Consider the following 24,926-nt stretch of genomic DNA (forward strand, 5'->3'; position numbering starts at 1 on the left):
AACAAAATAATATGACATATAGAAAACAAATAGCAAAGTGGCAGAAGTAAGTCAAATTATTATTATAGATTGAAGGATTTGGGTAAGGGCCATGGAGATAATGATATCTCATTTTGATATGTTGGTGTTTGAGGTTTTAATTTTTTTCCAGACATTAGGAAGGAGAGTTCCAGTCAGCAGGTGGAGCACAGCATTGAAACCCAGTGATACAGAATTGGGAGTTTTCAGCATATTGACCGAAGGTTCTCAGTCCCGGCTGTACATTAGAATCACTTGAGGAGCTTTTAAAAACCACTCATCCTTGGGTCACAGTAACTCCCCATCCCCACATGCACACACTGACATTTAAAAATATCTCCTCAGGTGAATATAACATGCAACCAAAATTGAGTATCATCATTTTAAGTGGTAACTGGAGCGGTTAGGAGTGGATGTGATTATCAGGAAGAGTGCAGAGAGATGAAGGGAACTACATGGAGTGATAAAGTGTCTAGATCTTCACTGTCCAGTACAGTAGATGCTAGCCACATTTGGCTCTTTAAATTTAAATGAATTCAAATGGAATAAAATAAAAGTTCAGTTCTGCAGTTGCATCAAGCACATGTCAAGCACTTAATTACCACAGGTGACTCAGGGCTACCGTATTGGACAGCACAGATGATAGAACATTTTCATCATTACAGAAAGTTCTATTGGACAGTGCTGGATGACCCAAATGTCTCTACCACCTCCAAAATGTTTGTAATATGGAGAATTCTTTCAAATTCAGGATAGAAATATACAGTATCTATGTTAAAATATGGGTATTTTCATTTGCATAATGCATTTTCATAGCTATGGAAACATGGTGTTTTTATTTTTGTAAGGTCTTCAACTCTTCTTCATTTCTCTTTGAAGTCCAGGCAAGTTATGTGGAACCGCTGGCAGCTGGATTAAATCAATGCTTTTCATTTTCTCGAGAGTGAAGACATGAGTGAAAAAATATATATTTGTCTCCCTCAAGTCACTCAGCTGCATGGGGGAGTTTAAATCTGTTGCTCGACACTCATTATCACATTGTCTGCATGATGTTCCTTGAAGTAGTCAAGGGAAAGGCAGAATAGGATGACACTGGTTACAGCAAAGAATACGCAGTGTAATTGGTTAAGTCTTGCATCTGATTATTAGTCTTGGGTTTGGCTTTCATCCCAGATCCCACAGGCTATGCAAGATGAATGTCTTTCCCCTCTCTGTTACCCCTTCACTTTGGCATTTAAAGTGACAAGGTTCATATAGGAGCTTATTGACCAAACCCTCCTTAAATGAGGCAGAGGGACTTTAAGTTTTTTTTATGCTGACAATTAGGGAATCTGGGTGAATAGTACACAGGAGTTCTTTGTACTATTCTTTCAACTTTTATATGTGTCTGCAATTATTTTATTTTATTTTATTTTATTTTATTTTATTTTATTTTATTTTATTTTATTTTATTGTCTTTTTTTAGGGCCACATCCACGGCACAGGGAGGTTCCCAGGCTAGGGGTTGAATCAGAGCTACAGCTGCCAGCCTACACCACAGCCACAGCAACACCACATCTGAGCCATGTCTGTGACCTACACCACAGCTCATGGCAACACCAGATCCTTAACCCACTGAGTGAGGCCAGGGATCGAACCTGCGACCTCATGGTTCCTTGTTGGATTCGTTTCCGCTGAGCCATGATGGGAACTCCTATTTTAAAACAAAAATTGCAAAAAGTTTCCTTAAACTAGCAAGTCATGAATTCTCACAAAAAAAATCAAACGATGTGGCTTAAAAAAAGAAAAAAAAATCCAGTTTTCCCCCTTATGCATTTTTTTTGTCTTTTTTTTTTTTTTTTTTTTTTTTTTTTTTTGTTATTGTTGTTGTTGCTATTTCTTGGGCCGCTCCCGCGGCATATGGAGGTTCCCAGGCTAGGGGTTGAATCGGAGCTGTAGCCACCGGTCTACATCAGAGCCACAGCAACGCGGGATCCGAGCCGCGTCTGCAACCTACACCACAGCTCACGGCAACGCCGGATCGTTAACCCACTGAGCAAGGGCAGGGACCGAACCCGCAACCTCATGGTTCCTAGTCGGATTCGTTAACCACTGCGCCACGACGGGAACTCCCCCCTTATGCATTTTAAATGAGTTCATCTTTTATACTACATGTTCTATCTAGTTTTCTTCAGTTAATATTTTGTAAGAATTTCCCATATATCATTATCTGTAATAACACTTTTTAAATCTCTTGTTCTTTCCAGCACCAATTTACCTTGTAGGGAAATGGCTCTGCTAGGTGAAACTGAGAAAGTATATTTCATGCAATCATATGCTAAAATATCATGTTCAATGGCTACATAATATTTCACTGGGTCAGATCAGGTATACCATAATGTGCTTAACTAGTCTCCAAGTTTGGGGATATTTAGGCTTTCTTCAGTTTATCTCCACTGTTATAAATAAAGCCGTGATAGATATTTTTGTACATAAGTAGTTTTGTATATATTCAAGGGTTACTTGCTCAGCTTCTCAGAAGTCAAATTATTGGGACAAAAAACAGGAGCATTTTTTTGGGTCTTTTTAGGGCCACACCTGCGGCATATGGAAGTTCTCAGGGTAGGGGTCTAAATGGAGCTATAGCTGCTGGCCTATGCCAAAGCCACAGCAATGCCAGATCCAAGCCATGTGTGTGACCTACACCACAGCTCATGGCAACGCTGGATCCTTAACCCACTGAGTGAGTACAGGGATCAAACCCGCAACCTCATGGTTCCTAGTCAGATCTGTTTCTGCTGCACCACAATGGGAACTCCCCCCCCGCCCCCTTTTAGGAGCATTTTTAAAGATACATATTGTTGAACTTCTTTCTACAATTGTTTTATTAATTTATCAGCAGTGGCTTTCTAAAGGGTAAGAAAATACTAGAAAGCTCAGGAAACAGAAAAGGACCTGGATTTTCTCATGTATAATGTATAATTGATGATCCAAAGTCCTTTACCTCTTACATATTCTAAAATTTATACATATTGTAACAAATGGGAAATGTGTCATGAATGAAGTATACTGTGTATGTTCCAACAGATGTTACTTTCATCTTGGGAGGAGGAAAGTTTGAGGAGTCCTTCAAGTGATGGTTTGGCATTCTTCATAGTAACAGACATCAAAGGCTATATGCACATTTGTCCATCTCTCTGTTTCAGAGCAGGACATTATTAAATGGGTTCAAATTTTACTTGTTCATTTTTTCCATTTCTAAGGAAGTGAGGAGATCAGTGCTTTGAGTATCGCTGGCACTAATTAAAATTGCAAAGATCAAGATTAGCTGGAATTATTGTGAGATGATTAAGAAAGGTATATAGAAGAGGTAGAACCTGAGCTGGATCTTAAAGGCTAGGTGGGGCTTAGGTAGGCAGATGTGGGAGTTGGAAGAGTATCTCTCCTATACATGGGGTGACGTTAGAAGCCAAGGGTGGGCATTGGCACTATCTTGGGTATCGCAGTGTTTGGGAAAAAAAGGAAGTATGCAGGAGTAGGTAAACTGGACCTATTTGTTGGAGGCTATTGAACATATGGTTGAGAGGCTAGAACTTGATCTTATAGGCATTGGAGAGCCACTCTAGATTCTTAAACAGGATGTGATCAAGAATGCATAGATGTATATTATAAGATGACACCTATGGCTATACAAATGATAAACTAGAGTAGAAGAGAATAGGACTATTTCCCTTAAAATAATGGTGTCCCATGTAGAGTGCTGGCAGTCAAATGGAGAAGAGAAGAATTTTAGAGTTATTTTAAAGGAAGAAAAACAAGACTCAGTAATGGGTAAACGATAGGAGATAAGGTATAGGAAGAACCTTGAGATAATATCTAAATTTAAGCCCAATTTACTAGAAAAATGGTAGAGATGTTATCCATGTGATTGAGGAATGCTCTTCACTAGGCTGGTTACTAGGGGCATGGTATTTTCACGGTGAACTGAGGTCCTATCAGATTCTATTTCTTCATGATTTCCATTTTATCTCAAAGATACTTATTTTGCATTCTTGGTCTTCATCTGGCACTGGCTCTTAGCTTTTTCTTTTTTTGTCTTTTTGTCTTTTTAGGGCTGCACCCATGGCATATGGAGTTTCCTAGGCTAGGGGTTGAATTGGAGCTGTGGCTGCTGGCCTACACCACAACCACAGAAACTTGGGATCCAGGCTGAGTCTGCAACCTCTGCCACAGCTCACAGCAATGGTGGATCCTTATCCCACTGGGCAAGGCCAGGGATCTAACCTGCATCCTCATGGATACTAGTCAGGTTTGTTAACCACTGAGCCACGACAGGAACTCCTGACTGTTAACATTTTAACTTTGTTTCTCTGTCCCAGAGGTTCTACCAAGTAATGATCTTAAATGCTTAAATGCACTCAAGACATTCTGCTGAGTATTCCCTTATAATGCAATCTCCTGTAGTGTGACTGTTTTGTAACTTTCTCCTTCTGCATATTGGGATGGCTAAAACCAGGTCACCCTTGTTACTGAGATGATTTTACTTTTGTACAGGATCTGCTTCCTGCAAAATTGGCTAATTCTCTACTTCCCTGCCTGTCCCAACATATAAGACTAGGACTTCAAATGCTACTGCAGTACAATTTAAAATAAAAGATAAAATCTGTCAGGGGACTTACCTGGAAATAATGTACATACCTCTATGTGTACAATGGTGCAGTTTAAAGAATAGTGTTCTGGGAATTAGGAGACCTGGACGGAGTCTAATCTCAGCTCTTCCACTAATGTGAAGTATGAACTTGAACAAGTCACATTACTTCTTCTTTGTGTCTGTTTCCCGTTCTGTGAAATGAGGATGACAAAATAAAGATGACTGCTAAAATCAATGCCAGCCCTAAAATCAACTATGTATTAAAACAATAAATGATTACATAGTATTAGCAACATTTATGATACTTAGGTACCACTGGGGTAGATATAGCATCAAATCAGGGACATATTTATCAGTTAGCCATGCTTTTACCCCATAAAGTTAGGACGGGAGGATGACTCAGGCTCAAAGAAATGGAGTCTGAGAAAGTTACTGGCTTGGGCTATTTTTATAGATTCAATAAACTAGATAATCCCAATTGAATCACCTCTCCCTTTGACACTGGGGTCAGTCCAACATTATATGTCAGAATGCCTAAGGTAGAATAGAGTAGGACACAAAGATGAGGTTACTCTTATTTTCTTTCTTTTTTCTTTTTTTTCCCCTTGTCTTTTGTTTGCTATTTCTTCGGGCCGCTCCCGCGGCATATGGAGGTTCCCAGGCTAGGGGTCGAATCGGAGCTGTAGCCGCCGGCCTACACCAGAGCCACAGCAATGTGGGATCCGAGCCGCGTCTGCAACCTATACCACAGCTCACGGCAACGCCGGATCGTCAACCCACTGAGCAAGGGCAGGGACCGAACCCGCAACCACATGGTTCCTAGTCGGATTCTTTAACCACTGAGCCACAACGGGAACTCCTGCTCTTATTTTCTGATGTCTATGCCCACAGCCTCTTGAGTGCTGATTCCCAGAAAGAGCAGTCATACTGCTCAGAGCTATCTTAATGAATCCTCGTGATTTCCATCATAAGGGGAACCAGCCCAAGATCTTTCTTCTAATGGAGACTCTGAGGAATATATTGTTAGAAGAGGGTTTTCCTCCATTGTTCTCCTTCCAATAATTTAGACTATTGCCAGAGTATCTCTATTGCCTATAAATGATCCCCTAGGACTCTGTCATCTACAGCTTCACCTTAGTGCTCCTCAGATCTGGATAACAGATCACTTGGAAGTCAGAAGACTCTTTATGAACCCTATAAAATATTGCTATAAATTCAATCTAATGTCTTTAATCACGTGCATCCATTATCTCAATAAGCTCTGAGCACCATGTGAATAGAGGGGCATGCTAACACATGCAAAAGCTCAGGTCAGTAAATCTTTCATCTCCTGATTTAACTCAAGCCCTGTTCTCTCATGCTTTCTCTTAGCTACCCATCCTATCCACACCTTGCTCTCTCGATTAAATGATAATGTGAACTGTGTTCTTTTTTGGCTGCAAATTTTGGCCTCTCTTCAGAATTTTCTGCCTCCAAGACTGCCTCTGGTTACAATTGCCATGTCTTGCATCTCCTGCCCTTTCCCCCACTATTTTCCCTAGTGGGAAAGTGCCTCTTATAGGTGGGACTGAGTGTTTCATATCATCATTTGACTACAGGGAATTTTGACTAGCAGTTTAAAGTGCAGACCACGAATGGTAAAAAGCAAGCCATTGGTGACACCTGATAGTCTTTTCCTAGGTGTTCTTTTGCTACAGGTTCATTTTTTTTCTGTCTGCCAGTAGTCACTAAAGGATTGAAGAAGAATTTGTGACTGCAAAACCTGAAATGGAGAAACTTCTCCCCACGAATTGAATTGTTTCTGCTCAATAAATGACGGCCACAGATTGATTTTGGCAGCAGAACACCTTGGTGCAAACTAAGGAATATCTGTGATTTGTGGAACCATAGTGTGATGGATATCAGTTGATCAGAACACTTTTTCAATGTTATTTATATAACTATTCATCCTGTGCTACTTCTTAGAGTAAGCAGTTCTGTAAGTTATATTTACAACTTAATGTGCAGTGTGGGACTGTTATTTATCCTTAAATTTCCTCTAATAGGACCCTGATGAAAAAGGTCCCTCTTGGCCATTGTCTCTCCCCGATGAAATGTGTCTCTCAGTCAGAAGGCTTTTAAGTTCTCCCTTTAGTTTAATGGTTCCTGACATCTATCTAGGGCTTTATGATTACAAAGTTCTTTTACATACATCATCTCATTCAATTCTTTCACTTACGCTTGCCTATCTCACAGAGCTGTTATTATTTATGTTTTTAAGTAGATGAATATTTTCCAGCTTCACAGAAATTAATAATTTGCTCCAAGACCTAAGGCAAAGTCTGGATTATAACCCAAGTCTTCTGACTCCATGTTCCATGCTTCTTCCACTTTTTGGTCCATTCAGTGTAAAATGGAGAAGTAAAGGAATACTCTATGAAATACACTAATTAAAGCAAAAGCTTCATGTGAATTTTACCTCTGCAGCCTTCCCAGGGCTGTACTTCACATCGTATTTGAAAACAGAGCCACCATGTTTCACCTGGGCTCCAGAGAAGATTCTGCCCTTGGGCCCTTTATCAAGGTGGACCATGCTTATAATACTTTTAAGTGACAGAAACCTTCCTCATTGCTATGGACTGAATTATGTCCCTCCACATTCATATGTTGAAGCCCTAACCCCCAAAGGCAACTGTATTTGGAGTGAGGAAGGAATTAAAGTTAAAAGAGGTCATGAAGATGGGGACCTGATAAGAAGATATACGCCATTAAAGTTATTATTATAGGAATTCCCATTGTGGTTCAGTGGTAATGAATCTGACTAGTATCCATGAGGACATGGGTTCGATCCCTAGCCTTGCTCAGTGGGTTAAGGATCTGGTATTGCTGTGAGCTGTGGTGTAGGTCACAGACGCAGCTCAGATCTGGCATTGATGTGGCTTGGTGTAGGCTGGAAGCAACAGCTCCGATTTGACCTCTAGCCTGGGAACTTCCATATGCTGTGAGTGTGTCCCTAAAAAGACACACAAAAAAAGGTTATTCTTACAAAATAGTGGCTATAATTCCCTGTGCTGGATCTTGGATATTTATTTAATTTATACATAGCAGTGTATCTCTTAATCCCACACTACTATTTTGCGCCTCTCTGATGGAAACCTGTAGTTTGTTTTCTATATCTGTAAGTCTGTTTTGTTTTGCTATATATGTTTGTTTGTTTTATTTTTTAGATCCTGTAATATAAGTGATATCCTATGGTATTTGTCTTTAACTTATTTTACTAAGCATTATATTCTCTAGGTCCATTCATGGTGCTACAAATGGCATAATTTCATTATATTTTATGGTTGAATAATATTCCATTGTATATATACCACTTCTATTGTTTATATACCACATATTCTTTATCCATTCATAGATTGATAGGCACCTGGACTGCTTCCATATCTTGGCTATTGTAAATAGTACTGCTATGAACATTGGAGTACTATATATCTTTTCAAATTAATGTTTTTGTTTTCTTTGGCTATATAACCAGCGGTGGAAGAACTGCTGGATCATACCTTCGTTCTATTTTTAGTCTTTTTGAGGAACCTCCATACTGTTTTACAGGTGGCCGTACCAATTTACATTCCTACCAACAGTGTAGGAGGGTTCCCTTTTTTCTTTACCCCCTCCAACATTTGTTATTTGTAGACATTTTAATGATGCTCATTCTGACCAGTGTGAGATGGTACCTCATTGTAGTTTTGTTTTGCATTTCTCCAGTAATTAGCAATGTTGGGCATCCTTTCATGTGCCAGTTGGTCGTCTGTATGTCTTTGGAGAAATGTCTATTTAGGGTTGTTTGTTGTTGATTGGGTTGTTTTTATGAGCTGTTTGTATATTTGGGAAATTAAGCCCTTGTCAGTTGCATCATTTGCAACTTCCCAGTCTGTAGGTTGTCTTTTTGTTTTGTTGATGGTTTCCTTTGCTTTTCAAAAACTTGTAACTTTGATTAGGTCTCATTTGTTTAATTTTGCTTTCATTTCTTTTCCTTAGGAGACTGACCTAAGAAAACATTGGTATGACTTTTGTTAGAGAATGTTTTGCCTATGTTCTCTTCTAGGAGTTATATTATGTCATGTCTTATATTCAAATCTTTGGGCCATTTTTTTTTTGTCTTTTTAGGGCCACACCTGTGGCATATGGAGGTTCCCAGGCTAGGGGTCAAATCAGAGCTGTAGTCGCTGGCCTACACCATAGCCACAGCAATGCCAGATTTGAGCCGCGTCTGCGACCTACACCACATCTCTTAGCAATGCTGGATCCTTAACCCACTGAGCAAGGCCAGGGATTGAACCTGTGACCTCATGGATACTAGTCAGATTTGTTTCTGCTGAGCCATGATGGGAACTCCCTTTGGGACATTTTCAATTTATTTATTTATTTATTTATTTATTTATTTTTGTCTTTTTGTCTTTTGTCTTTTTTGTTGTTGTTGTTGCTATTTCTTGGGCCGCTCCCGCGGCATATGGAGGTTCCCAGGCTAGGGGTTGAATCGGAGCTGTAGCCACCGGCCTACGCCAGAGCCACAGCAACGCGGGATCCGAGCCGCGTCTGCGACCTACACCACAGCTCACGGCAACGCCGGATCGTTAACCCACTGAGCAAGGGCAGGGACCGAACCCGCAACCTCATGGTTCCTAGTCGGATTCGTTAACCACTGCGCCACGACGGGAACTCCCAATTTATTTTTATATATGGTGTGAGGGTGTGTTCAAACCTCATTAATTTGCATGTGGTTGTCCAGCTTTCCCAACACCCCTTGCTGAAGAGCCTGTCTTTTCCCCATTGTATATTCTTGCCTCTTTTGTTAAAGATTAATTAACCATAGGTGTGTAGGTTTATTTCTGGGCTCTCTATTCTATTCTGTTGATCTATATGTCTGCTTTTGTGCCAAAACCATACTGCTTTAATTACCATAGCTTTGTAGTATTGCCTTAAGTCTGGAAGGGTTATGCCTCCTGCTTTGTTCTTTCTCCATACTACCATATTTAAGTTGTTCATTCTCAGCCTTTATATTTGTCTTTATGAAGGGATTTTTCCTTTCCTATAGAATCTTACTTCTTATTATAGCCTTTCCTGTTTCATGTAGTAAAGACTCTAACATTTCTTTCAGGGTAGATTAATACTGATACGCTCTTAGTTTTTGCTTATATATGAGCAGTTCTTTATCTCTCAATTCTAAAATATAATCATTCTGCGTAGAGATTCCTATGTTGCAGGTTTTTCCCTTTCAACACTTTAAATATACCATGTTACTCCCTTCTGGCCTGCAAAGCTTCGACACAAAAATCAGCTGATAGCCTTTTGGGTGTTCCCTTGTATATGACTCTCTTTTCCTCTTGCTGCCTTTAGAACCCTCCATCTTTAATTTTGCCATTTTAATTATAATATGTCTTGGTGTGGGTCTGTTTGAGTCATCTTGATCCCCTTCTCTCTTCTCCTTTGGGACACTGATAATGTGAATGTCAGGACACTTGATTTTCCCCTAGAAATCTCTTAAACTGTTTTCGTTTTTTAAATTTTTTTTTTTTTTTTTTTTTTTTTTTTTTTGCTGTTCTGTTTGGGTGATTTCCATCATTCTTTCTTCCAGATCACTGATGCATTCTTCTGTATTACTTAGCTTGCTATTCATTCCTTCTAATTTTATATTTTATAGTTCCTTGGTAAAATTCTGTATTCATATATTCTTTTTCCTAACTCAGTTAACATTCATATTACCAGTGCTTTGAATTCGTTTTCAGGTAAATTGTTTCATTATTTATTTCTTGGGGTTTTTTTTTTCTCTTGCTCTTTCAATAAGGAACAGTTCTACAGTCTTTTTATTTTGCTTAACTTTCTCTGCCCTATGAATTTAGGTAAAACAGTTACCTATTATGGTCCCAAAGGGGTGTTCTTATGTGCAAGTGCCCCTATTCAGACTCCATGTGCCTAATGCCTTTGGTGGGAGTGCTGGATTTGATGCAAATGCAAGTTACATCTTTCCTCAGGGTTTGCTGGTAGCTATCACCTTGGTAGATTGAAGACTAGAGATGGAGGGGCCAGAGCTGGAGCTGGATGTGAGGCAGGATTACCCTCTGTTCAGTGGTTGTCACTGCTATATTGAAGGCAGGGGCAGGGTCTGATATCAAGTTGTTGGAACAGAAGCCCTGAGGGTAAGGCCCAAGCTATCTCTGTTCCCTTTAATTATACGTTTTCCCTTCTCCCAGCACTGGGATCTTTGCCCTAGAAGGAGAAGTCCTGAAACATGGGGTACCCGTGTGGGTACTCAGCTCATGCTGGCTGTAGACAGAGATCTGAGCTGTCTCTGGTGTACCATCTATGCAAGGATCCCTGCTTTTTCCCCTTGTTCTGTTCAGATGCAGCCTTGGGTACAAATCCCCTTTGTTCTTCATAGCTGATCACTGCCCTCAGGCTTTGCTGCCCCTGCCCTGTTGTTGAGCTATGCTGCAGGGCAAGTGGGGCCTGTGTGGACTCTTTGTGAATATCAAAGAGTGAGCTGTAATGGAGGGCCACCATTAGCATTCCAGGCTGCTTCTGAAGTGCCCCTTGAGTAAGTTCCATAATGGCTGCTACCATACCCCCCCATGTTCCACCTGGGGAATGGGTCTTCCCTATGTCTGTGACCTAGTTTTCTCACCAGTTGTGGCAGCCCTCAATCCAGTGTCACGCTGTGGTATGGAGTAAGCAGAGCTGTAGTGTTAACTTGGCTTAGGCTGGGGTGTGTGCTAAAGCAGTTGTGGGAAACCTAGCAGTCACCAGAGCAATCCCCTCTTCACCCTCTCTGCTTTGCCTTGGGCAAATCAGTGTTCGCATTTCTCATGAGCAGAATCCAACTGTCCTACAGCCCTTCTCTTAGTCCCCGTGGTCCTCCGACTAGCTTAAGGGGCTCATCTCCCCAGCGCAGGACCCCAGGACTGGGATGCCCAATCTGTGGATTTCAATGCTCATTTCTAGGGTGGATATTCTCCTGCAAATTCTCCCTTTTCTTCTGAGTCCTCTCCCAGGGCACAGGTCCTGACTCTATCACTCTTCTTCCCTTCCTACCCAGTTACCTGCGGATACTACAGGCTTGTTTGTACTGGAGTGTTTCTGCCAGTTTCCAGTTAGTTTTCAGTGAGAACTGTTCTACATGTAGATGTATTTTTGATGTGTTCATGGGGGGAGATGAGCTCTACATCTTCTTACACTTTCATCTTGATCGATTGCTCACTGTCAGTACTTTCCTTCCTCAAAGTGTTAAAAAGATTACATACATTCTACGTACTCATTAATGGGCTATTTTAATCAATCATTTATAATTTCATCTTTTAATCCTGAGCAAAAATATTATCTTAAACCCAAATAAAAAATGATAATTTCATGACAAACCTGGTTTTTTTTTTGTTGTTGTTGTTGTTGTTGTTGTTGTTGCTATTTCTTGGGCCGCTCCCGCGGCATATGGAGGTTCCCAGGCTAGGGGTCGAATCGGAGCTTAGCCACCGGCCTACGCCAGAGCCACAGCAACGCGGGATCCGAGCCACGTCTGCAACCTACACCACAGCTCACGGCAATGCTGGATCCTTAACCCACTGAGCAAGGGCAGGGATCGAACCCGCAACCTCATGGTTCCTAGTCGGATTCGTTAACCACTGCGCCACGACGGAAACTCCCAAACCTGGTTTTTGATAGCAAATTCTTCTTTCTCAATTTTCTCTGGTTTCTAATTATAGTATTCCCTTTCTCCGCTTTCATGAACTGCTGAACATTCCCAGCTTTTTATATATTATGGCATGGCTACTATTATAAGAGTATTTTGTTTTGTAAAGATATTTTAAACCTTAGACGTTTATGGATGGTTTTGTTGTCATTTTCTTCTAATTTTTTCCTCAGTATAAGAATGTTCTTGAGGTAATGGGCAATACAGAATGGTCAGTCACTCATATAGTTTTCCCTGCAAGTTGGTAGTCAGTCCAAGATTGAAGTCACTACCTAGTGTCTTAGTATTTAAAAATGCAGCCCCATATGCACTGGAGCTGACCTTCTGAAAAACTGAAAAAGGCAGTTTTGAGGGAGTGTATTGTACTTTCCCTTTTTTATTTTCCTACCATATCTACACCTACTACCTGTGCCAAGCAGTTAGAGCCTATGGGCCAATGACAGTGGGCCTTTTTCTCACTTAGTTGCCTGACATCCATAAAGGTGTTGACTGACTAAAAGGCTTAAAGTATTACCACTAACAGGAAATACCTTGCCATTTTAAAAGGAGATTCTTAGAAATTGAAAAGACCTCAAGGTACATACTAATGAATGTTTAATGGTGTAATTTTGAGGATAGCTATTTTTGTTCTTGAAAAGAAAAGGGTAGTCAAATCCTTGCTTTATGTGTTTGTTAGGGTGCCCTAACACTGTTGGTGAGCAGGGAGTTTGCATAACTGTCCCTAGGTAGATGAATTCTCCTTGCATCTTGCTTTATAGTGATGCTTTCACAGTAATTCTAATCTCCAGAGACAGAGGCAGTAGTATGCTGCAGATGGCTCATTCTATCTCACTAGAGCTGATGTTAAATTTTCAGGATTTTAACGCTGGTTTTTAAATACAGTTATTATTAAAAGTTAAGTTCTATCAACTTACAGTTAAATAAGTTATGTTTAAAACAAAGTAATACTGGGAGTTCCCATTGCGGCTCAGCAGTAACGAACCCGACGAGTATCCATGAGGATGTGGGTTTCATCCCTGGCCTCGCTCCGTGGGTTAAGTATCTGGCATTGCCACGAGCTGTGGTGTAGGTCACAGACATGGCTTGGATCCTGTGTTGCTGTGGCTGTGGTATAGGCTGGCAGCTGCAGCTTTGATTCGACCCCCTAGCCTGGCAACTTCCATATGTTGCACATGAGGCCCTATAAAGCAAAAAAAAAAAAAAAACAAAAAATGATACTTAAAACTCACCAACTTCCTAATTATTTTAATATATTTTACTATAATCTCTACTCTTGAGGATGTTTATATCTATTTTATCTCTATGGTGGAAATACCACACATGTGAGTATCTTAAAATTGACCATACTAACAGTATTTGCATTACCACATAAATTGGTAAAACCCTATAAATCAGGGGTAGTTCCTGAGAGGGAGCAAGAGAGAGAGAGTGTTCCAGAGAGAGAGAGTTCCAGAGAGAGTGTTCCATAGAGAAAGAGAACTCCAAGTATCTGCATAGGGTCCCCCATAGGTATTAAGAACACTGAGAGAGAGGGAGAGGGAGAGGGAGAATTCAAGGCTGGAGAAAGAAGCACCCAAAAGGTTGATGGAGCTTTACCTATTACTGACACAGAAAGGGGAATAGATCCTATTGCTACTAGCCAGAATGGAAATCTTCATATATTATGGGGCACTGGGGAGAAAGGTCTTGCCTTGGTAGTGAGAAATAATTAACCCTAGACTAAATAAATCTCTGTTACTACATAACAAATTTAAAAAGCAAGACTGGAAAGAGTCATTCTATTTCTGAGTAACCTACCTATGTCCCTATAAAAGCTGAAGAAATTTATAAGAATATGAAAATACCTAGCATGGGAGAAGTACTTCTGGCATGATGATGTAAGAACTTCTGAAAATATGATCCTCCATAAAATCAGTGATAACACAGGCAAAACAATGTTAAAAGTGACATTTTCAAAGCTCTGGAAATTAATCAAAGCCTTGCATTATGATGAATTTTAGGAGCATTTATTCCAGAAAAACAACTAAATCTTGATAGGAACACAGAGCATTTTACTTGCTCTAGTTTCACTGCCTACTATCCAGATTTACAATAGCCTTGAAAACCTGCAACCTCAGAATCACAGCAGCTAAAAGTCAGCAGCCTAGTAGCCATTACAGATGACATAATGGGTTTGGAACTCACCAAATGCCCATTCTCAGAGAATTGTCACTGTTTGGTCTGTCTGGAAAATCTCTGGGAAAGCTCCATTCTCAGGGTTTGTCTTTATCTGACCTTACTTCAGCACTTTCACTGAGTAAAGCCCTATACCCAGGCTGTTAAAAAAAAATCAGCTGCAATTGTTTAACACTATAGTTCCCTGAGGTAGTTAGGGCAACAAAAGGCTGACCAAAAACTCAAAAGGAAAATATGGAGAGTGAGATGTCCATAGTAGGCTCTGAAGATCTCTGAAAATTTCCTCGGAATCTAAAAGGCAATGCACACATTCAGTGCTGTGCGTATTCCTAAAAAAGAGAGAAGCGTAGTATCTCACATAAAAATTGACCTTGAGGATCTGAACAATCAGAAAGTAAAGGTTAAAGCTTAATTGTTAACTGCCTCTCATAGCACTGAAGACTTGCTCCAACACGCACAGACCCTTGGCAAAAGATGGGAGAATTAGTAGTTCAAAGCATTTAATGAAACTTCTAATTATTTATTTTATTTTTTATTTTTTTTAAACAAGTGGCTGCACCTGCGGCATATGGAAGTTCCTGAGCCAGGGGTTGAGCCACGGCCACTGTAGAAGCAATGCTGAGTAGTTATGCTGCGAGCCACATGGGAAGTCCAAAACTTCTAATTATTAACTGACCACTAAGCTAACTGAGCATAGATTTCAGTGGCCACACATAACATAAAATACAGACTTTGCAGAATTAGTCCAGGAAATTCACTAAACAAACAGCAGCAACAAAAACAACAACAAACAAAAACAGCATCAAACACTGGATAGGGGAATAATATAATTTTCACAGTTGCCACAAAATATTATTTGAAATGCCCTGTTTTCAACAATTTCTAGACACACACAGGAACAGGACAGTATGGCCATATACAGGAAAAAAAAGTAGTCAATAGAAAATGTCCCCAAAGAAGCCTCATAACTGGACTCCTAAACAAAGACTTAATTTGGCAATTATAAATATGTTAAATAAACTAAAGGAAACCATGTCTAAAGAATTAAAATATGAGAATACCATCTTATCAAACAGTGAATATCACTAAAGAGAAATTATTTAAAAAAACACATAGGAAATTTTGAAGTTGAAAAGTACAATAACTAAAATGAAAAGTCCACTAGAGGGGCTTAACTTTTGAGCTGTCAAAACAAGAATCAGTGAACTTGAAGACAGGTCAATTGAAATCATCCAGTATGAAGAACAGAAAAAAAAATATATTTTTTTAATGTGGAAAAGTGAACAGAACCTCAGCCACTTGTGGGACAACATCAAGTGTACCAATATATACATAATCATAGTCTTAAAGAGAGAAAGGGGCAGAAGGAATATTTTAAAATAATGACCAAAAATTTCCCCAAATTTATGGGAAAATATTATCTACACATCCAAGTAGCTCAACAAAATTCACACAGAATAAATTCAAAGAACCTAGACACACCATAGTCAAAGCATCGAGAGAGAGAGAGAGAGAGAGAGAATCTTGAAAGCTGCAAGAGAGAAGTAATCCATTACATAAAGTTTCCGCAATAGGATTAACAACTGAATTTTCATCAGAAATAGTTGAGGCCACGAGGTAGTGGGAGATATGATCAAGGTGCTGGATGAAAAAGACGGGCAGCAAAGAATTCTATATCCAGCAAAAATGTCCTTCAAAAATGAAGGAGATATGAAGACATTGCCAGATGAACAAAGACTGATTAGAATTGCCCTACAAGAAATAATAAAGGGATTCTTTCAGGCTGAAATAAAAGGATACTAGATAGTAAGTAGAATGCTTATCAAAAAATCAAGGCCACCAGTAAAGGAACTATATAGATAAATTTAAAATATAGCATAAATATATGTTGGTTGTAACTGTTTTCTTTTTTTTTAAATTAATGAATTTATTACATTTATAGTTGTACAATGATCACCACAATCCAGTTTTATAGTATTTCCATTCCACACCCCCAGTGCATCCCCCTACCCCTCAACCTCTCTCCTTTGGAAGCCATAAGTTTTTCAAAGTCTGTGAGTCACTATCTGTTCTGCAAAGAAGTTCATTGTGTCCTTTTTTCAGATTCCACATGTCAGTGAAAGCATTTGATGTTGGTGTCTCATTGTCTGACTACCTTCACTTAGCATGATAATTTCCTAGGTCCATCCCTGTTGCTAAAAATGCCATTATTTCGTTCATTTTAATGGCTGAGTAATATTCCATTGTGTGTATGTACCACATCTTATTGATCCACTCCTCTGTTGATGGACATTTAGGTTGTTTCCATGTCTTGGCTATTGTATATAGTGCTGCAATCAACATTGGAGTACATGTGTCTTTTTGAGTCATGGTTTTCTCTGGATAGATGCCCAGGAGTGGGATTGCTGGATCAAATGGTAGTTCTGTTTTTAGGGAAGAATTAACACCTATCCTTCTGAAACTATTCCAAAAAATTGCAGAGGAAGGGACACTCCCAAACTCATTCTGTGAGGCCACCATCACCCTTTTTCTTCTTTTTGATTTAAAACAGAAGTTCTTAAATCAATAATTTAAAAAAATGTGTTCATGGGCTGGTAACATATACATATGTAATTTGTTTGACAATAATAGCCAAAAGGAGAGTGGATGGAATAGAAGTATATTGGAAAAAAGTTTGAATTACTATTGAAATTAAGTTGCTACTAATCCACATCTTTTTGGTAAAGGATTGCTGAACAGGTGACAGCAGGAAAAATAGATAAATTTAGACTTTGTCAAAGTTGAGAACGTCTATACTTCAAAGGCTACTATTAAGAAAGTGAAAAGATAACCCTTAAAATGGGAGAAAATACTTGCAAATCATTATCTAAAAAAGGATTTGTATCTAGAATATATAGAACTTAAAACTCACCAATAAAAAAAGACAAATAACCCATTTAAAAAATTCACAAAAACAAAGTTCCTGTTGTGACTCAGCAGGTTAAGGACCCAATGTTAGCTCTGTGAGGATGCAGGTTTGATACCTGGCCTTGCTCATTGGGTTAAGGATCGGGTATTGCCATAAGCTGTGGTGTAGGTCACAGATGCAGCTCAGATCTGGTGTTGCCATGGCTGGCGTGGGCCCCAGCTGCAGCTTCGATTCAACCCCTGGCCTTGGAACTTCCATATGCTGCAGGTGCAGCTATAAAAAGAAAAAAAATGGGCAAGAGATTTAAATAGACATTTCTCCAAAGAGGATATACAAATGGCCAATAAACACATGAATAGATGCTCAACATCATTGGTCATCAGGAAGTGCAAATCAAAACAACAACAAGAGGAGTGGCCTAGTGGCTCAGTGGGTTAAGGATCCAGTATTATCACTGCTGTGGTTCTGATTACTGCTGTGGCACGGGTTCAATCCATGGTTGGGGACTTCCACGTGCCACAGGTGTGGACGAAAAAAAAAAAAAAAAACCCAACAACAACGAGATACTACTACTTCCCACCCTATGATGGCTATAATCAGAAAGTAAGATAATAACAAGTGTTGATGAGGATGTGGAAAAATCAGAACCTTCATACACTACTGTTGGGAATGTAAAATGGAGCAGCCACTTTGGAAAACCCTCTGACAGTTCCTCAAATGGTTAAAAATAGAGTTACCATATGATCCAGATATTTTACTCCTAGGTGTATACTCAAGAGAAATGAAAACATATGTTCACACAAAAACTTGTACACAAATGTTCATAGCAGTATTATTCATCATAGCTGAAATGTGGATACCACGTCCATGTCCATCAACTAGTGAGTGGATAAACAAAATATGGTTATATCCACACTATAAAATATTATTTGGCCATAAAAGGAATGAAGTACTGATACATACAACAACATGGGTGAACCTTGAAAACGTTATTCCAAGTGAAAGAAATCAGTCAAAAATACCACATAATATATGGTGCCATCTTTATGAAATGTTCAGAAGAGGCAAATCTATACAGCCAGAAAGTGGACTAATAATTACTTAGGGCTGAGAGAGATGCAGGACTTGACAAACGGTAGCTTAATTGTATGTGTTTGTTTTTCGAAGTGAAGAAGATGTTCTAAGATTTACTGTAGTGATGGCTGCACATTTTCGTGACTATATTAAAAAAGTGAATTGGGTACTTTATGTTGGTGATTTGTATGTATAACAGATATGAATTATATCTCAAGAAAGCTATTTTATTTTATTTCTCTCTCTTTTTTTAATTTTGGCCACACCTGCGGCATGTGGACGTTCTCAGGCCAGGGATCGAACATGCGCCACAGCTCTAACCAGAGCCATAGCAGTGACAGCGCCGGATCCTTAACCCACTGAGCCACAAGGGAAATCCTCAATAAAGCTATTTAAAGATACGAGTTGAGTATAGACATTGAAGATATAGAAAAGACACAAACTGAACTTCTAGAGATGAAAAGTACAGTATCTTAGGTGAGTACTACACTGTAAGAGATAAATGAAGAAGAGATTAGATGATGAAGAAGAAAACATTAGTTAACTTGAATGCACAGCAATAAAACATCCAAACTAAGACTTTCATCAGTGAACCTGGACAACCCAACTGTTGAGAAACTTCATCTACCTTTCACCTAAGATGTGGATTCTGGTTCCACTTGTGTAAAAACATACCTTGGGCCAATCCTGTAACTTCAGTTCTCTTTCTATAAAGACTTGTAAATGTCCATTAAGAGGGAAATAAGGAAAATGAGGTACCTTCACACAATGGAATACTGAACTGCAGTTCAGTGGAATGATGTGGCTCTCAAAACAATGCTGAATGAAGAAAGCCAGATGCATACTGTACGACACCTTTTAAACAAATTAAAACACATGACAAGAATACTATGTGTTCTTATGTATGTAGAGGTATCAAACATGGTCTGAAAGGGAAATCAGCAAACTAATACTAGTTCTTATACCTCTGTGGGGAAAGGAAGGGCACAGGGAAGTGTCCCAGACTGAGAGGTCATCAGCTTTATCTGCAAAGTTGGGATCTTTTTTTAATTTTAATTTCTAATTGTTTATATTTGCTAAATAATTTTTTGAAATAAAAATATTCCTTTTTTAAATGTAGAGGGTTAGACCTGCTAGTCTGTCAGGTCTATTTGAGGTCTAAAATCCTATGGCTCTAAGACAAAAAGAAGAATTTAGTGACCTGTTGGAAGGTCACAACACTAAAAATTTTCTTGGGATGGGGCTTTAACTCGTCTCTCTGGGATAAATGGTTTATGTTAAAATGGCCCTAAGACAGTATGGTCTCCAGAATCCCACTTTGGCTAAATTTTCCCCTGGGAGATCAGAGCAAACCACCTTTAAGATCTATTCCTACACTGAGTGAAAACAACTGAAGATGAACTCAGATTTCTCAAATGATTCACTGCTTTCTGGACTCTGGCATAAACTATGTCTTGCCTTTAATGTAGGAGTTGAGAATCAGAAGTGCTTGTCTACCAGATGGCCTGCTCTAGAGAGGTCAAGTTGTCTTGGATATTTCCTACCATGGAATACTTCAGTCTTTTGACAAGAAAATCAAAGGAAAAGGTTTTCCCTTCCAAATTTCCTTTCCTTGCTTACTTTTTCTTTTGCACGATCTGTTGCTGCTAATAGAAGCTGCTTGAAGCAGAATTTTTCTTCATCTTTGATGACTAGGCAAGGGCTTGTCTGAAATTAAAAGACCCAGACATCTGATTGTCACTTATTATGATAAGAAGACAGAAGAACTAATTGGCAACTACTTTCTCACCCCCAGCAGCTGTCTATTTTTTTCTCTCTTTCCTTTCTTGTGTCTCTATCTCTTTTAGGTCAACAATACAGGGCCTTTAGATATCTTCAACCCTGAACACTGGGGGTACTCTCTTTCTCTCTATATGCACTGAATTTGCTGCACTCATTCGTGCTCCAAACCCAGCAGTCATCCTAGTGACTAGATGCATTTGGAAAACTTCCTTCTTCTCTGGGCCTATGCCCAGTTACTCCTTCAAAAAGCCTTTCCTTCCTACTGTATAGCACCCAGAACTATATCTGATCTCTTGGGATAAAACATGATGGAGAATATTATGAGAAAAAGAATGTGTATGTGTGTGTGACTGGGTCACTTTGCTGTACAGCAGAAATTGACACAAGACTGTAAATCAACTATACTCTAATAAAAAAAAAAACATTTCCTGACCATGTCAGTGCACAGTGACCGCTTTTCTCTGTACTCTTAGGGCATGTTAGCTGTACCATATAGCTTAACCCTTATGTTACATTGTTTTGAATTATCCCACCATTCAAACAATTGAATCTTCTTTCCTCATCATCTCATTTTACAAACAGGGCTAGGAGTTGGAAGGATGGGAGATAGTGGCCAAGGGCAGTGGTCTCTTAGGGCCCAGATGTTCACACGATCCTTTATTACTCCCAGTTTTCTCTCTCCATTTAGAGTGAAAATGTTAGGTTAATGTGTGAGTGGAGGACACACATGAGCAAAGGAGCAAAGTTTATAGATAAATCAATTTGATAAAGAAAAGCCCTTTAGGGCTCCTATGCATCATTTTCTAAGAACTTGGTGGCAATCTATCATTTCTAGATCCATGCATCAAATAAATAGGTTGGGTAGGTTTTATTAAAAAATGAATTTAGCTGCTGACTGGTTCTGATACCTTTGTCATTGCCTGAGAATTTCTCTACTGGATACATTATAGATTTTTCAAAAGCTTATAAATGCCAAACTTATTTTTCCTAATACACAGAAGCCCAAAGAATACCTAAGGTTTCGGTCTATCTGATGAATCATCTGCATCCTTTGTGTCTAGAAAAGAAGAAATAAGTCAGCTCAGCTGATTTCTTAGATTCGCTTTCTAACACAGAGAATTTATCACCACTCTTCTTAGTATAGTTATCCTGGATGTCAGCCTGAGTTGAAGTTGAGCATTGAGAATCCTAAGTCACAGATCAGCAAATTGTAGAACTAATCAAATGAACCCAGTATATTAGGGATGGTGATAGTATGATCATGGGGTAAACAGAACCTTTCCTAAATTACTGCCTTGAGCATTCAAAAAATAAGTTGTGCTTGGGGATGGTGAGGGAGTCAGATAGAAGTTGGAATGAGGGTTTACAGAAAGGCATGGAATATTTAGGAGGCGATGGATATCTTCATTATCTTGATTGTGTTAATGTCAAAACTAATCAGGTTTAAATATGCAGAGTTTATTTTATTTCAATTATACTTCAATAAAGCTGTTAAAATAATTTGAATATATAAATTAAAAAAATTACATTGAGACAAATTCTCATAGGGTATAATTTCTACCTTAACCCCTATGATTAATAAAACTGGCTTCAGAGTTGGAGAGACCTGCTATTTTGTCATTTACTAGCTAAGTGACTTTGGGGAGGTTTTGGGTTTTTTTTAAGCACCACACTCATGGCACATGGAAGTTCCCCAGGCTAGGGGTTGAATCGGAGCTGTAGCCACAAGCCTATGCCACAGCCACAGCAAAGTGGGATCCAAGCCATGTCTGCAATCTACACCACAGCTTATGGAAATGCTAGATCCTTAACCCACTGAGCGAGGCCAGGGATCGAACCCTCATCCTCATGGATATTAGTTGGGTCCGTTACCACTGTGCTACCATTCGAACTAATGGGGAGGTTTTTTTTAAACCTTTTTGAGTCTTGGTTTCCCATCTGAAAAATACAGATTGTAATGAAAGCACTTAATTCATACTTTTAGGATTAAATGAGATAATTCATGGAAAACAGTACAGTATTGAGCACTGTAAGCCTTAAAGAAATGGCAACTATTATTTTACCTGTAAAGGTACTAGCTTGTCTTGGGTAAGAGTATACAAAATCACCAGCAGATTCCTAAAGTAGTTTACTGTTTGCAGTTAATCAATCAGCTACCTTTATTAGATACTAACTCGTGGGCAGACACACCTAACTGAAAGTGCTGGGAAGTAAAAAGGTAAGCAAATCAGAGCCCCTCGACTTCAGTGAGCTGACAAAATGAATGGGAGAGATGCAGTATGAATTTGAATGAGATCGTACCAAAGCATTCAGAGAAATATAAAACCAAGTCTTGCTGTAGGAGTTCCCATTGTGACTCACTGATAACAAACCATGAGGACACGGGTTTGATCCCTGGCCTTGCTCAGTGGGTTAAGAATCTGGCGTTGCTGTGATCTGTGGTGTAGGTCACAGATGTGTCTCAGATCCCGCATTGCTGTGGCTGTGGTATAGGCTGCAGCTCTGATTCAAGCCCTAGCCTGAAAACTTCCATATGCCACGAGTGTGGCTCTTAAAAAAAAAAAAAAAAAAAAAAGAAGAAGAAGAAGAAGAAGTTCTGCTTTAAGTAGTAGACCCAATGCAATTATTAGTGAGTGGAAGATCTGGGCAGGGCTTGCTGGGGAGGATAGAAGAGTTCACCTTACTGAGGAACAGTGTGAGCTTTGCAGTCAAACAGATGGGAGTTTGAGTCCCACCCTAACCACTTAGCTGGGAGAGCCTGAGTGTCATTGAGCCTTTATAAACTGTTTCCTGCATGGAGATACTATGGGGGTTGTTGTGAAGGTAAAGTAATGCATTTTTAGCACTTGGCACCGAGCCTGCAATACATAAGCATTCAACAAAAATGTGAGCAAGTTCTACCATTCTGTCTCCAAATCTCAGGGTTCCTTTTCACTTTTGCTCGCCCACATGTCTTTCTACCCTATTGATGGGAGATTGCCGCAGAAGAATCCTGGGTGGTTTCACTAACCCAAACCCTCCTGATTTGGCTGGCAGTGTGTCAGCTTCTCAGCAGTCCAGATGATTTCTGCCCTTTTGAATTCCGTTTAACCATTCTAGTGGGTAATTAGAGCTAACACTTACATGGTGCTACGACATGATATTTTGTGTCAGACAATACAGGACATTTGTTGAGAGTACTCATTGCCTCAAATCTTGCTGTGCCCAGGTGTATTAGTCAGCGTGGGCTGCCATAACAAAATTCCACAGACCGGGTGGCTTAAACAACAGACATTTATTCTCTCACATTTCTAGAGGCTGGAAGTCTAAGATGAAGGTGATGGTTGATTCAGTTCTCGGTGGGGACTCTCTCCTTGGTTTCTAGGCAGCCACTTTCTCACTGGGTCCTCAGATGATGGAGAGAGGAAGCAAGCTCTCCAGTATCTTCTCCTATAAGGACACTGGTCCTTCATGACCTCACCTAATACTAATCACCTCCCAAAGGCCTTGTCTTCAAATATCACCACATTGGAGGTTAGGGCTTCAATATATGAATTTAGGGGGGAGGAAACATAATTCAGTTGATAGCACCAGGTTACGAATCCATGTTCAAAATCAAGTAAATGGAAAGAGCGATCTTGGTTTTTCAGGCCAAAAACTTTTGAGTCATCTCGCAGTTAGGATTCCTGGTTTGTATCCAAGTGGTCCAGCTTTGACTCTCAGCGTGGAAATACTGGCCTGATAGAAAGGCTGTGGAGTGGAGTGGTTGGAACTCAGACTCTTGAGCAGAACTTCTTGAGTTTGAAACACAGCTTTGCTACGGATCAGCTGTGAGACTTCAGAGAACCTAATTATCTTCTCTGGGACTTAGTTTCCTCATCTGCAGAATGGAGATAAAGTCCATTCACACATACCTTATTGTTTTGTGGTGAGGATTCAATATAGTTAAGAATGCGAAGAGCTTAGAACATAGAAAATGCTTCATAAATGTTAGCTATTCGTATCCACTAGAAAATCACCTCTATGAAGGTTGGGATTTTTCTTTGCTTTGTTCATGGCCATGTCTCAAGCACACAGAACAGCACCTGGTACATAGAAGATGCTCAGTAGATATTTGTTGAATAAATGAATGAATCTTTAATTCAGTTCTTTTTTCATACCTCACAGTCAATCCAAAAGTTCTACTTTCAGAACATATCTACAGGAGATCCTGTTGTGGCTCGGTGGAAACGAACCTGACTGGTATCCACGAGGATGTGGGTTTGATCCCTGGCCTTGCTTAGTGGGTTAAGGATCCAGTGTTGCTGTGAGCTGTGGTGTAGGTCACAGAGGCAGCCCAGATCCCTGTTGCCGTGGCTGTGGTGTAGGCTGGCAGCTGCAGCTCCAATTCGACCCCTAGGCTGGGAACTTCCATATGCCAAGAGTGTGGCACTAAAAAGAACAACCCCCCTCCCCCCAAAAAAATCTACAATCTGACCAGTTTTCCCTGCCTTCTCTGCTACCACCTGGTCAATATCCTCCATCTCCTTTCACCTGAATGATCATACAGCATTCTAAGTGGCCTCACTGTTTCTTCCCCCTACCCCTGAAAACCTGCCTCCTTATTCCCTGCCCAGAATCTTTTCTTCAAAGGGCAATAA

At 39.7% G+C, this 24,926-nt stretch overlaps 1 protein-coding gene across 8 annotated transcripts in view; it reads right to left on the bottom strand.

Annotated features, from left to right (window-relative positions):
* The window catches only part of TRPC5 (transient receptor potential cation channel subfamily C member 5), a 270,382-nt gene that overhangs the window by 156,502 nt on the left and 88,954 nt on the right, over positions 1-24,926 (bottom strand). For all 8 annotated transcript variants that reach the window (XR_014834492.1, XR_014834490.1, XM_085006063.1 and 5 more), the window contains one exon: positions 4,696-4,839. The gene's annotated coding sequence lies outside the window, so the exon portion shown is untranslated. The remainder of the gene's footprint in view (positions 1-4,695; positions 4,840-24,926) is intronic.

Source organism: Sus scrofa, chromosome X (genome assembly GCF_054392235.1).
Source record: "Sus scrofa isolate SSC_HxYL_T2T_F1_AM1 chromosome X, Sscrofa_HxYL_maternal_Yorkshire_Landrace_v2.0, whole genome shotgun sequence".
Lineage (NCBI taxonomy): Eukaryota > Metazoa > Chordata > Mammalia > Artiodactyla > Suidae > Sus > Sus scrofa.